General features: G+C 38.3%; 1 protein-coding gene across 5 annotated transcripts in view; it reads left to right on the top strand.

Annotated features, from left to right (window-relative positions):
- Nucleotides 1-6,034: 6,034 nt before the first annotated feature.
- Nucleotides 6,035-12,242, top strand: part of adgrl2a (adhesion G protein-coupled receptor L2a) — a 125,597-nt gene continuing 119,389 nt past the window's right edge. For all 5 annotated transcript variants that reach the window (XM_014996796.2, XM_088005014.1, XM_088005015.1 and 2 more), the window contains exon 1: nt 6,035-6,861. The gene's annotated coding sequence lies outside the window, so the exon portion shown is untranslated. The remainder of the gene's footprint in view (nt 6,862-12,242) is intronic.

Below are 12,242 nucleotides of genomic sequence, written 5' to 3'. Positions count from 1 at the left end.
AAAAAGAAAGGCTGTATTGATTTTTAAAAGTATAAAACAGTCATGCTCATTTATGAGATATTGATTTGGTGGTCAGGTGAATTTTGGTGTAAATACCTTGTCAATGCTGTGTTTAACACAAACTGTGAGCCTCAAAGAAAACAGTTAACCTGCTGTCAGGCTGCAAAATAAAGCATAGAAAAAGACTTTTTTTTTTCCTGTTGTGACCCAACAGGTTTTTGATTTACTCTTAAGAGCAAAGTGAAGAAGCTACACCTTTTCCACATCCTGCGACATAAACAGCAGTGGCCTAAATGGGGCTTTAAACAAAATTACGTTTGGAAGGCTTTCAACTAAAACCAGGCACCAAAGAGTAAATAATGTGCAACTGATAATTTATTACATGTATCTGACATGATTCCTATTAAAAAACTGCATGTTTAAAAATTACACTTTTCTAAAGAAATTCTGCTTTTTCTTTTTACTCAGAAATCGTTACTACTCTGATTACTATTTTAAGTGCCAATTACCACGTTTGTTTTGCATATAATGGCTGTATCACTGTTACAAAAATATCTGTTACTGGGTTGTATGGCATCGTAGAGTTCTTGAGGGTGCCCTGCTGGTTTGGAGGTCCAAAGCAGCTGCATAGTTTGAATAAGATCATTTGTAAATGACAGGGGGAATTCTCATAATCAAAGTCTATTTAATGAAGCCTCCCTTGTTCAGAAAAGAATATTTTAAGGCGCATGCATATTATACCGTTGGGAAAAAAAAAAAAAAAAAACATTTTAAAAAGCAACTCTAGCAAACTCGTAACTGAGAACTTACTTTGGAACGTTTGAAAGATAAGACGCATATACTTAGAAAAACCTTTTAAAATGTGTTGCGTGTGCCTGGTTCAACCAGTGCAGGAACTGGGAGGTTTCACGAAGGGCTGCAAAAAGCGAGGGCAAAACTCTGAGCTGACACGGTTGCCCATGGCTATGTAAATATTAACTGAGACTCCACTGTGTGGGGAGACCCTCTTTGATTACAAGTCTACTCCAATAGTTTGATATCCAAGGAGACCTCCAAAGCTGGTCTGACAAAATAAATGGGAAAAATAGCGAAGGAGTCAGGAAGAGCTGAGCTTGATTCGGAACAGATTCATGTAAACGAAGCAGGGAAGGACACATCACTGGTCTGCAGTTCACATAGTTGAGTTTGACTTTGAACTTTTCCTTTTTTTGGTGGGTAAAGGAGATGTGACAGGAAGTAAATAAGAAGAGTGGCAGGCTTCGGCTTCCCAAAGTTCAAAAGTTATTTCTGCAACCTAAACAGTTAAGTACATAGGGAGAAAAAAAACCAACTAGATTTATCAAACTTTGCATTAGAATCCTTATAAATAGAAATACATCTTGATTTTGCTTTAAAATAGAATCAGTTTCACAATGTTTAATTTAATGCACTATTTTTTTGAGCGGTATAGGTTGCTCCTTTAAAGTGTTCCCAGTTTGACTCCATTATAATGAGGCTCAGCTGCATGACTTCCATTTCTTTTTTACCATTGTAAAGGAATGAATTTTGGAGTGATCATAAACTTTTTTTTTTTTTCAATATTGGTTAAATTAAATACATTGATAAAGACAGTAAAGACTTGCTGAAACACATTAGTGATTGAGGCCAGACATTGCTTTTCAATTTGTGCTTCGAAGCGTAACCTGGCCCAATCTGTGTCCGTCGTAATGAATGGACACAGATTTGTCTGGGTCAGCCGCAGTCTTGTGACTGGTCATGTGTGCCTGAGATGTCAATCAAGTGTAAATATTTTGGGGGGATAAAACCAAAGCGCATTGTTGGGGGAATGTTTTGAAGTTGAAGAAGCAAGCATCTTGTAGGAAACAAAGAGCAATGTTGCTCACAGTTGCTGATTGAAATATTTTCTAAAGCACCTGCTTATATATAAAAAAAAAATAATAATAATAAATAATCCGGAGCCTTCACATTTTATTTCTATTGCAAAATATAACAAAACCTTCACAGACATGAGTTGCTCCAGTTTTAAGACTTTAATCTTTATGAACCTGTTTTCCCAGAATGCTTTGAAGTGAAAACTGCCATTGTCCCTATTTACACTAATGTATTGTTGCCAAATCACTGCAACATGATTATATCACAATCTATCATTGTTGTTGCACATGAACATTGTGGGAAACTTCTGGGCTTCACGAAAACACACTAAGACACACAAACTAACTTAAAATGGTCATTTAAAAATATTTTATGACATATTCCCTGAACTTTGTCACTGTCTCAATGTTTGCCATGTAACAACTATAAACCTCAGTGTTTTAACTGTGATTTATTTTTGTGATTCCATTTCTTTTGTCTTTGGCAGCTTTCAACAGGTTTACTTCCAATGTTGCCCTGTGTTTGACTCTTTCCATCTTCTTGTCCAATTTGCAGCTGCACAGTTTCCAGTTCAAAAAAAGATTCACCCTGCCTCTCCCCTCTCCCCCCTAGTATGAGGTTGCCACCACCTTAATTCACCATGGTGACAGTTTGTTAAGGTTGTGGCAAACTGAAGGCGGGGACTTGTTATAGATTTCTTTCAATAATTCAATAATCGTGCAATCAATGCCAGATTTGTAGAGTGCGCAATTAACAGATGTTCTTTTACCAGATTCCACCAGAGCTGTGTATCTCTGCAGCAGCTCATACATATTTGTCATGGACTTCTTGATTGAAAAATATCCTTTATTTGACCTCTGAAGCCTTTACAAAACACCGGTATTTATACTGACATTGAATAAAAACATAATTACATGGAGTTTTAAAGCAAGAGGTTAAGTCAGATTTTTTATTTTTTTTTTTTAGGGGGAAAAGAGGAATAAATGGTGAATTCATACTCATGCCAAACTTTTGACATTTTTGTAAACATCAAAAGTTTGGCATTCACAAACTTTTGAATGCCAGACTTTTGGCATTCAAAATTTGGCATTCAAACTTCAATATTTTTTTAAAATTTTGAAGTGTGGCAAAATTTTAAAAAATATATAGTTTTTTCCACTTAACTGCTATGTACTAGTGTGTGACAATCACCAAAAAGTCTAATAGAGAGAATTTTGTACTTGTTCCGTAGCAAAATGTGAAAAAAGTCCAATGGCTGTAAATACCTCTGCAGGGTGCTGAATACATTCAGAAAAATGGCTATAATAATGCCCTCTGTTGACAATCTGTGGAAATATTCAGATAAGCTTGTGCTAAATGGCAGTTAAAGCTGCTGCATCCAAAGGGAAACCACATGTGTTTTGAGTCTCGGCTCATAAATAAACATTTCTCCAGATATAGATGTCTGTCATAGGGTGACCTTTTATTACATCTGTTTTCTCTTTTTATGTCCCTTGCAAAAAAAAAAAAAAAAAAAAAAAAATCAACAAAAAACAAGTGGATGTATTATTATGTAAAATTATGCTTATGAAAACATGAGTCTGCCCCTCTCCTGTGTTCACCTTCACCTGGCAAGCATGACTCAACCTCCTGTTTTCCCCGTAGTGGTTGAAAGACAGTTTTTATTGAAGCCAGGTGTGGAGCCACATCCTGCCTGATGTTTCTGGGGAGAGTTCCTAAAACCAGATCATAACATACTCTGAATTTTCACAAAATGCAGAGATAAGCATGACGCACTTGTGACCTATATGTTTTGAAAGTCTTTACATGTCCTGATCTAAGACAGAACATCTGTTATGAAAGTAAATATAGCAGGTAACTTGCAGAAATATAGGTTATTTATATATATATATATATATATATATATATATATATATATATATATATATATATATATATATATATATATATATATATATATATATATATATATATATATATATAAATTCTAATTACATAGTGAAGTTTAGGTTTATTTAAATGACTGCCCCTTAGAAATACCGTTCTGAATGGACCGCGATGGATTATGCATTATGCATACACTGAATAGAAAATCACTAACATAACACACTACTCACAGTAAAAGAGAACGCAGGTCAAAGTCTCAGCCTTCGAACAAAATTCTCTCATCTGTCGAACAGCTCCATAAATCATGTATGTTAAAAATTACACTGAATGGAGGGGAAAAAATATTTCCAACTCAGAAGACTTCAAGATTTAAAAATCTGCTTGTCTCCGCATACCAACAGCAGCTTGACCACTTCAGATCAGGCCAGTGTGTTACCCTGGAGGGGGGCTAGTTTGAAAGATGGGAGGATGAGGGAAGAGGGAGTTAAAAAAAAGAGATCTTGCTGGTCTGTGCTTCTGTGCTTCTTTTGAAGCTTGGTAGTATTACAGTAGAATGAGTTCTCTGTCATTGGATGAATAAGCTGTGCTGCCGAACAGAACGTAGGCCTCTCGTACCTAAAAGGAGGACAGTGTTGCATCTCAGAGCAGATGTGGGGCCAAAAAGAAGGTGGATAGATGCATTGATAACATCATTCCAATCTTTATGGTGGAAATTTTAAAGCTGGTTTCTTTAAGGCAGAGCCAGACCAAGACATAAGCAAACTCAGCCACTCCTTAGGGCAACGAGACCAGCAGAGGGCCACCAAGAACTTTTGACTTCTGAAACAAATCTAAAAAAAAAGTAAATTGACACTTTCTGAATGTGAATGGTGATTAATATATATATATATATATATATATATATATATATATATATATATATATATATATATATATATATATATATATATATATATATATATATATATATATATATATATATATATATATATAAGCATGTGACGCATTAACAAGGCTTCGTAATAACATGGACGCATACCGAGTTTTCATTTCGACTCTGTTGGACAGCACGGACTTCAAACTTTATAAAAGTGGTGTTTTTATATTGGTTTTGTGGTTATTTACTTCAAAATAAAGCCAGAAATAAGATCGATCATTTCCGCCTTATTTTGTGGGGTCTAAATGTACCACATTTCGAAACAACCAATAAAAATGTGTTGACGGTCTGTTGCTAGGTAGAATGGAGACTCACGGAAAGTGACGAGGGGGAGATGGGGGGGGGGGGATTTGGATACGGCAAGAGACTAGGGCACAGTGATGCTGTGGATTTTACTAAGAGTGTTTCGATGGGTTTTTTAGACTATAAGTGTGTTAGAGTTCGTGGTGTGTGCAGGGTTAGTAGTAGTTTTGCTAGCTATCGCTATATCGCTTTATAGCGAGCGCTGACGCACAGAGAAGAGAAAGACTGCACGTCGGGATGCCCATTTGGACCTCGTCTTCAAAGAATATTTAATTTAACTAGAATGGATAGATGAACTAGTTGACATTTTACAAATGAAAATCATTCAAATTAAATTTCATCCAAATTCTATTCTCATTAATGTTGTATTTTCTGTGCTTGAAATTCAAATCAGATGCGGGAAGTTGAGCCTGCTGAGGCTGCAGATGTATTTCAGTTTTAAACTATGAATTTCTAATGGTTTGCATCATTAAACTTGTAGCACACATCCTACTGTAAAATACCCAGTTGTGAACAAATCCCTTCTTGTGTACAATAGAGTCTAATTTTATCGTCTCCTATTGATAATAATAGTTAGCATTACAACTGTCAGTAAATTCTACAGGTTTCCGAACTTGCAGCTGGAACACGGTTTGCTTGGAAGTGAGGTCATTTCGAGATTTGAGTCTTACTACAACTGGAACCTTGTGTATTGGCAGAATCTTTTTATTTGTATAGGTTCTGTGCACAAGTGAAATTCCCAGTAATGAAACATAAAGTAAACACTAAAGAGATATGCATAGTTGTCTTCTGTTTCTTGCAAATGAAAATGTGTTTTTATTTAAAGATGAACCTTCACTACATATCTAAATATATATATATATATATATATATATATATATATATATATATATATATATATATATATATATATATATATACATTTATATATTTTCTATGTATATAAATATAGATACATTTATATATTTTCTATGTATATAAATATAGATACATTTATATATGTCCGTATAATCATACATCACACGCACGCACGCATACAGGCAGTATCAGTTGATAGGAAAAGCACTGGACTCCGAGTCATTGTGGATTAAGAATCCATGTCAGGTTTTCAGGAATCCCTCCGGCTCAGACGGCTCCCGCAGACGACTGCTTTCCACTGCACTGGCGCTGTGTGCTGGAAGCCCGCTCCGCGCTGCTTCCTCCAAGTGTCTCAACACTGTGAGCGGGATCTCTTCCAGAGGCGAGCCGCTGAAACTTGCCCAGTCTCCACAGTCTGATTCAGGGGAGCCAAGAGAACAGCATCGGTGGCTATAAGTACGCTTTGCTTTACCTCTCCCCGTCATCAGACACTGAAAAAGCCCTCACTCCGTGTTGTCACTCTTGTCACCCAGTGTTTTTTTTTTTTCTTTTCTCCTTTTGCTTTTTAATTTTTTTTCCCCCACCCTCGCTTCTCTACTCTTCTCGTTTGTTTCTGCTGCATCGGGAGTGAGTGCGCAGCGGAGCGCCGTGACTTGATGAGCCGCTTAAAAAGGTGGTGTGAGGTGTTGATGAGTTAGGACTGAGCGCAGAGCAACACCTTGCATGCCATGGAAGTGCGTGTCCGGCGCAGGGGGATGTGTGCGGGCTGAGAGGGGGACTCTTCGCCTGATAACCAGCCGCTCTGTCCCAGATTAAGAGGGGGAAGCATGCCTCAGACCTGCAGACCAACTCTCTTCGATGCAGAGGAGTCCCCACCAGACTGTCTTTTCACAATCTGACGTTTTTATCCACAAATCACATTTCGTTTCTTCCCGAACTGACTTTTTGCTTTGCCATTTTTGGCGGCTCCACTGCTTTTCCAAAAAAAAAAAAAAAAAAAAAAGGTAAGAAATTCACTAGTATTACTTTGTTTTTAAATCTTGTAAAATGTAACTTTATTGTTTTGTGTTTCGCTTCTACTTTTATTATCGTTATGCTGTTTGGACATTGATATTGATAACATTAATATTTTATGTAATAGGTATAAAAATAACTAGCACACATCCAAAGATAAAGTTTTATAAATTAGTGGGCCTCAGAAAGGGAGGAACAATCACTAGTTGTGATTTAAATCGTTCGACGGGTGCCGTGGATAATTGAAACGAAGTTAATCAAAACGTAACCAGATGTGGATTGATTTGTTTGGCTGAATGGAAAGTGGGTTGGGGAACATTTTAGGTGAACCAGATCGCGAAAAGCGCGATTTAACTGGCATTTATTGCCGCCAAAGTTTCAGTGGACTTTGGTGTAAATATTCCTTTTAAAATCCACTGGTGGTCTTGTTGTTTTGAATGAGTGCTTGGAAACTGTGTGAGCTGTGACACGATGTTGGCTTGAGTCTTGAGAGCGTTCAAGGGCTAATCCATTATAATTGGGGTTAGGCTGTTTGTTCGAAAAGGATATCAAAGAAAAGAATTATGCGAGCCCCCGTAACTTATGTAGTAATTAGTTTTGGACAACGATTGCTATAGTCTGGGATTCGTCTGTGGGCGGAAAAAAAAACAAAACAAAAACGTGCAAAGTGACGTGTGAATTGGGGTAAACTGAAAAGGCGGACGAATAGAAGTGAAAACATAAATGAGAGAGAGAATGGGGGAAGTTTTAGACAGTTTCGTACCCAGAGTGGCAGTAAAATTAGATCCATTTACTGCACATGTATTATTTAGGCCTACCGATTCCGAACGTGTCTTGTCAACCATGTGTTAAGAGCAGGGAGCCGGGAGCACACATGCGGCGCACTGAGCGCCTTCTCCTTCGGCTGAGGACAGGAGCACACAGCGGCCAGCCGGTGGTGGTGATGCATGGTAGCCTGGAGCAGAGCAGCAATCTGTAGTGATCGATCTGTGAATTGGGGGTAAATTTAGCTCCGGTCTTCATATAGCACCCTCCCCCTTCTCTCCCTGAAGAACTGGTCTGAAAAGAGAAATTCTGCCTGGTTGTAAGTTCCTTGAATGTCTGTCTGAAATAAGCAGCATTTTATTAAGTGCTCATTAGTGGAATATGATGCTACCGTAAAGTAAAGTGGAACTTTCCTCTGCCCCCCCATTTAAACACGACTAACTAAATAGGCTTTGCTGCTTAACAATTTCTAAGTCCTCAGAAGGCAAAAAAAATGAAGAAGAATAAAGCAGGTGTTTTGAGGATGAAGTGGCTTTATCTTCCCCCCACACACATAATACATAACAATGTGATTGTTCAGTGACACACAAAAGGGATGTTTGTTTGTCTTGGTTTGGAAGATATATATTCCTTTTTTAATCGAGGTACAGAAGCTTCACTGCTCATTCAAGCTTTTAATAGGTGGACTTAGTTTTTATGTGTTTGTGCTTTGCAAAAAGAAAAAAAAAGGAAAAATCTAAATGAAGGCAAAAACGCAAATTCCAGCAGTAAGGCAGGAGCGTATTACCATATCAAAGTAGTAAGAGCCTTTTCAGAATGAAAGGAGTCTTATTTTCTGCCACTGGTTTTGGTTGACCCTAAGAGGCTTCAGCAAGAGAGTGTGTGAGCGAGAGAAAGTGGAAAACTTGCTTCCTCCCCCCACATTTCAAGCAGATCAATGTGATATGTAGCTTGCAAGTCTAATCATAAGATGTTGCACTCTCATAAATAGTAGTTTTTGCCGACAGAAAAAAAAAAAAAAATCCCGTCTGAATCATGCATTTGGAAAAAAAAATAATAATGAAGACGCGTTAAACTTCATAGTCATATATCAGCATCTTACCAACCGCTCTTTCACCCAATGGAAATAATGTAATCTAGTTGTGTTTGAGAAAGGGGGTGGGGGATGGGGGACCGGGGGGGGGGCGACTGTCTTCTCTTGTGTCTTGTTGCTTGATATCTTCAATTCGGGCATGCCATTATGAATGCTTTACCACATGAGAGTACCTTTTTTTTTTTTCTTTAGTCCACAGCAGGGTCGTCTCAGCAGTGAGAGTGAGTCCGGTTTCATGGAACTGCAGCAGCTCTCGATCTGCCAGAGCACCAGATAGCCTCGGCGAGCTGCTGCGTTCACTTCTGCTAGTGAATCGATACGGCACAGGAACATGTCTATATAGGTCGGAGAACGACAGTGATGTATACTGCTCCGTTCCCAACTTTAAAGCCCGCGTTGTCACCGAATGCGACACTGAATGCGAGAGTGAACGGGTGAATGCTTCAAGATTTTGTGACTTGCAGAGATGTTCGCTCTTAGTCTCTGCTTGGATATTTCTACCTTCGGATCAGCAGCTGGGTCACTGTCCGTCGATAGCTGACTTGCTTGAATCTGATCGGAATGCTGCAATCCTATCTTCTCTAAGCCATTCAAGTCCAATCTTATCTTTTCAGACCAATTTGTTACTGGTCAAATATAACATTAGCAAAAACAAACAAGACGTGCCTTATTTCTTTTCATGAGCCTCTCAGAAGCGTTCATTGGAGCTTGCTGTCTACTCCGAGCAGCAATTGATGAACCAGTATGACCGATTTTAAAGGTTGAGATGTGATTGAATAGATTCTTTTTTTTTTTTATCCTTGCAAATTCACAGTGTAGTGCTGCCTTGCTTTCATCCACATCGAATAAGACTAAATTCTAGCTCATCCTTTTTGTCCTTCACGAGCATCACAAGCCTTTGTTAGCAGACAGTGTGAAAGAAACCAGTTTGGAGTTGCAATCTGCCCAAATGATGTGTTAGTCGCTCCGTGGAGTATCAAGGAAATGATGGATGCTGCGAAAGCGTCAGCAGAAAAAAAACAAAACAAAAAAACAAAAAAAAAAGGAGAGACGATTGCAGGGAGTTAAGAGTGTTTAGATTTACATCCCATTGCTTATTTGGCGTGTAAATTGTGGGTTTGTGTTTTCAGATGCAATCTTTTCTGTTGCTAAACCACCTACGTGGAGCCATACTGTGCGGATAACTGCTCACTATTAAAGGGAATAAACAAGGCTGTAAAAGGAAAGCTATAGCAAATTTGACGTAACGTGCAGGCCTTTGGTGGGCCAGAACTTCGCCCCTTTTCATGACTGCTTTTATTTTACGATTGGCAATCAGTAAAAATGCCGTGCGCCACCGTGCTCCCCTCCCTACCATTTTGTGAAACATTTGTTTCCACTTGCTAAAGGCCTCTGGTGCAGCAAAGGAGGGCCGGGGAGGAGGGGGGGTGGCTCAGTGCCCTCTGAAATGGCAGGTGAAACTTTCTGCTTGCCTAAATAATTTCCCAGCAGAACATTATTCTGCTAGGACACAGGGGCTGAAAGTGAGGCTCAATTCAAACTCTGGTGACAAGAAACAACACGGCTTTTAGTGGATGGCTCGCATGTCGAGTTCCTGAACGCTGGTTAAGTGGCAGCCTCCCTGAGTTTATCTGGCATGCCTTTCGCAGTGCTTCACTCGTTTTTTGCCTCTCTCAAAAGCACATGGAATAAAGGAAATTGACTGTTAAAACTCTTAAATTCTCATAACATTTTGGCCTGGTTTTATATGTGCAGCGGTTGTGGAGAGAGGTATTAGCACTGTGTGTTTTATGTTTAGTTGAATTATTTTTATTTCTAATATTTCTTTTGATTTATAATGTTGCTTCAGAATGTAGTTTTGAAATGTTTCAAATATTGAAAAAAAGTGAAATAAATATGTAATTGCATGTTTTTGACGAAAAATTATAATTTTCAAAATCACTTTTTTTCACATAATTCGTAGACAAAATTAAAATAACAAACACACATTAAATGCAGGCAATACTGACCTGAAATGTTTTTTTTTTACAATATTATCTTCTTTTTGTTTTAATAATTGTTTAAAGAAATAGGACATTTTTTTTATTATCACTGCCTTTTTTTTACCTATACATTTGCTACTGCATATATTTTGATCCCCACAAATGCTGCTTCAAATATGAAGTTTACCCACTTACCCATAACAGATGCAGCAATACACACATTGTGTACAAGCCTCTTTAAGAAGTGCAATTTGTGCAGCTAAATATGACCAAGTAATTGCCTTTGATCAGGTTTTCAAGTATATGGATAGATATTGATCCCTTAATATATTCAACAGTGGAAAATGTAGTTTAAAATGTAAAGGTAACAACTGTACTCCAAATAGTTTTGGGGGTTTGCAGATAAGAGGTTAATAATGTTACGATAAATTCCAATTTTAATCACAATATTCTTTTTTGTCCTTTCTGATAACGATAACTGATACAATTGCTCTTTCCTAAAACACGCACACACACACGCACACACACACACACACACACACACACACACACACACACACACACACACACACACACACACACACACACACACACACACACACACGGCATCCTCGTCTCATTCTTTGTGCCATGTGAACAGGACTTGTCCTTATCTGTGCACAGCTGCAAGACTATTTGGGAAAATATTCAATTTCTGTGTGACAGAGGAGAACCTGGGAGGCAAGGCTCTGAGCAAACAGCAGTTATTGCAGCTCTGCCATAGCAGCAGAGAGCGAGGCCTGGCTGGGAGACAGGGGGGGATCTGCGGACGGCTGCCAGGGGAAGGAGTAATGTCTCGGCTGGATTATAGGAGAGCGAGGCGCATCCACACTTAAAAGCCCCCCTTTTCCCGACACGACAGATCTGTTATTTTGGGATGGCGCGGGTAAACATGCCAGAGCAATATATTTCTCCCATTCCACCCTACTCTTGTCCTTGACAATTGTGACCGATTGGAATTAGGAAAAGTTTTGATCTCTTTATCATTTTTTTGGTAAGGATTTCATGTTCTGACGTGGATATTAGCATATTCAGTTTGAGCGCTCCAAAGTACCTGGTAAGCTGTGCTAAACATTTGATTATCATCGTACCTCTGTTTAATTGGCAGTGATTCATTTTTAATGTGGTTATTCTTGGCTGTAGTTGAAATCCGACACTTACCTTTTAACAGAAACGACAAAAAGTGTGTTTTTGCAGAGGATAAAAGTCAAGAGATAGTCAATTCAAAAAAACTTAAAAAAAAAAAAAAAGGTTGTCCGTCTAAGATGACGTCTTGGGTTTAAGATTGGAAAAGCAAAATTTATTTGGGTTATCAAATACAGAAAACAATAAAGCTAAGCTGTAGAAAAGTGTAAGCAAACACTCCCAAACACAGTGCACTGGCTAGTTAAAATCCTCCCAGATTTAAGTGTACTGCTTGATGTTTTTCTATGCATAAACATGGCTTCTTCTCCTCTCTGTCAAGACTTTCTGTGTTTGGTGGCTTTCGAGG

This window comes from Poecilia mexicana, unplaced genomic scaffold, assembly GCF_051168715.1.
Source record: "Poecilia mexicana isolate PSO_F unplaced genomic scaffold, ASM5116871v1 scaffold_4, whole genome shotgun sequence".
NCBI lineage: Eukaryota > Metazoa > Chordata > Actinopteri > Cyprinodontiformes > Poeciliidae > Poecilia > Poecilia mexicana.
The sequence above is the reverse complement of the archived record's forward strand: the minus strand, read 5'-3'. Positions and strand labels throughout refer to the sequence as shown.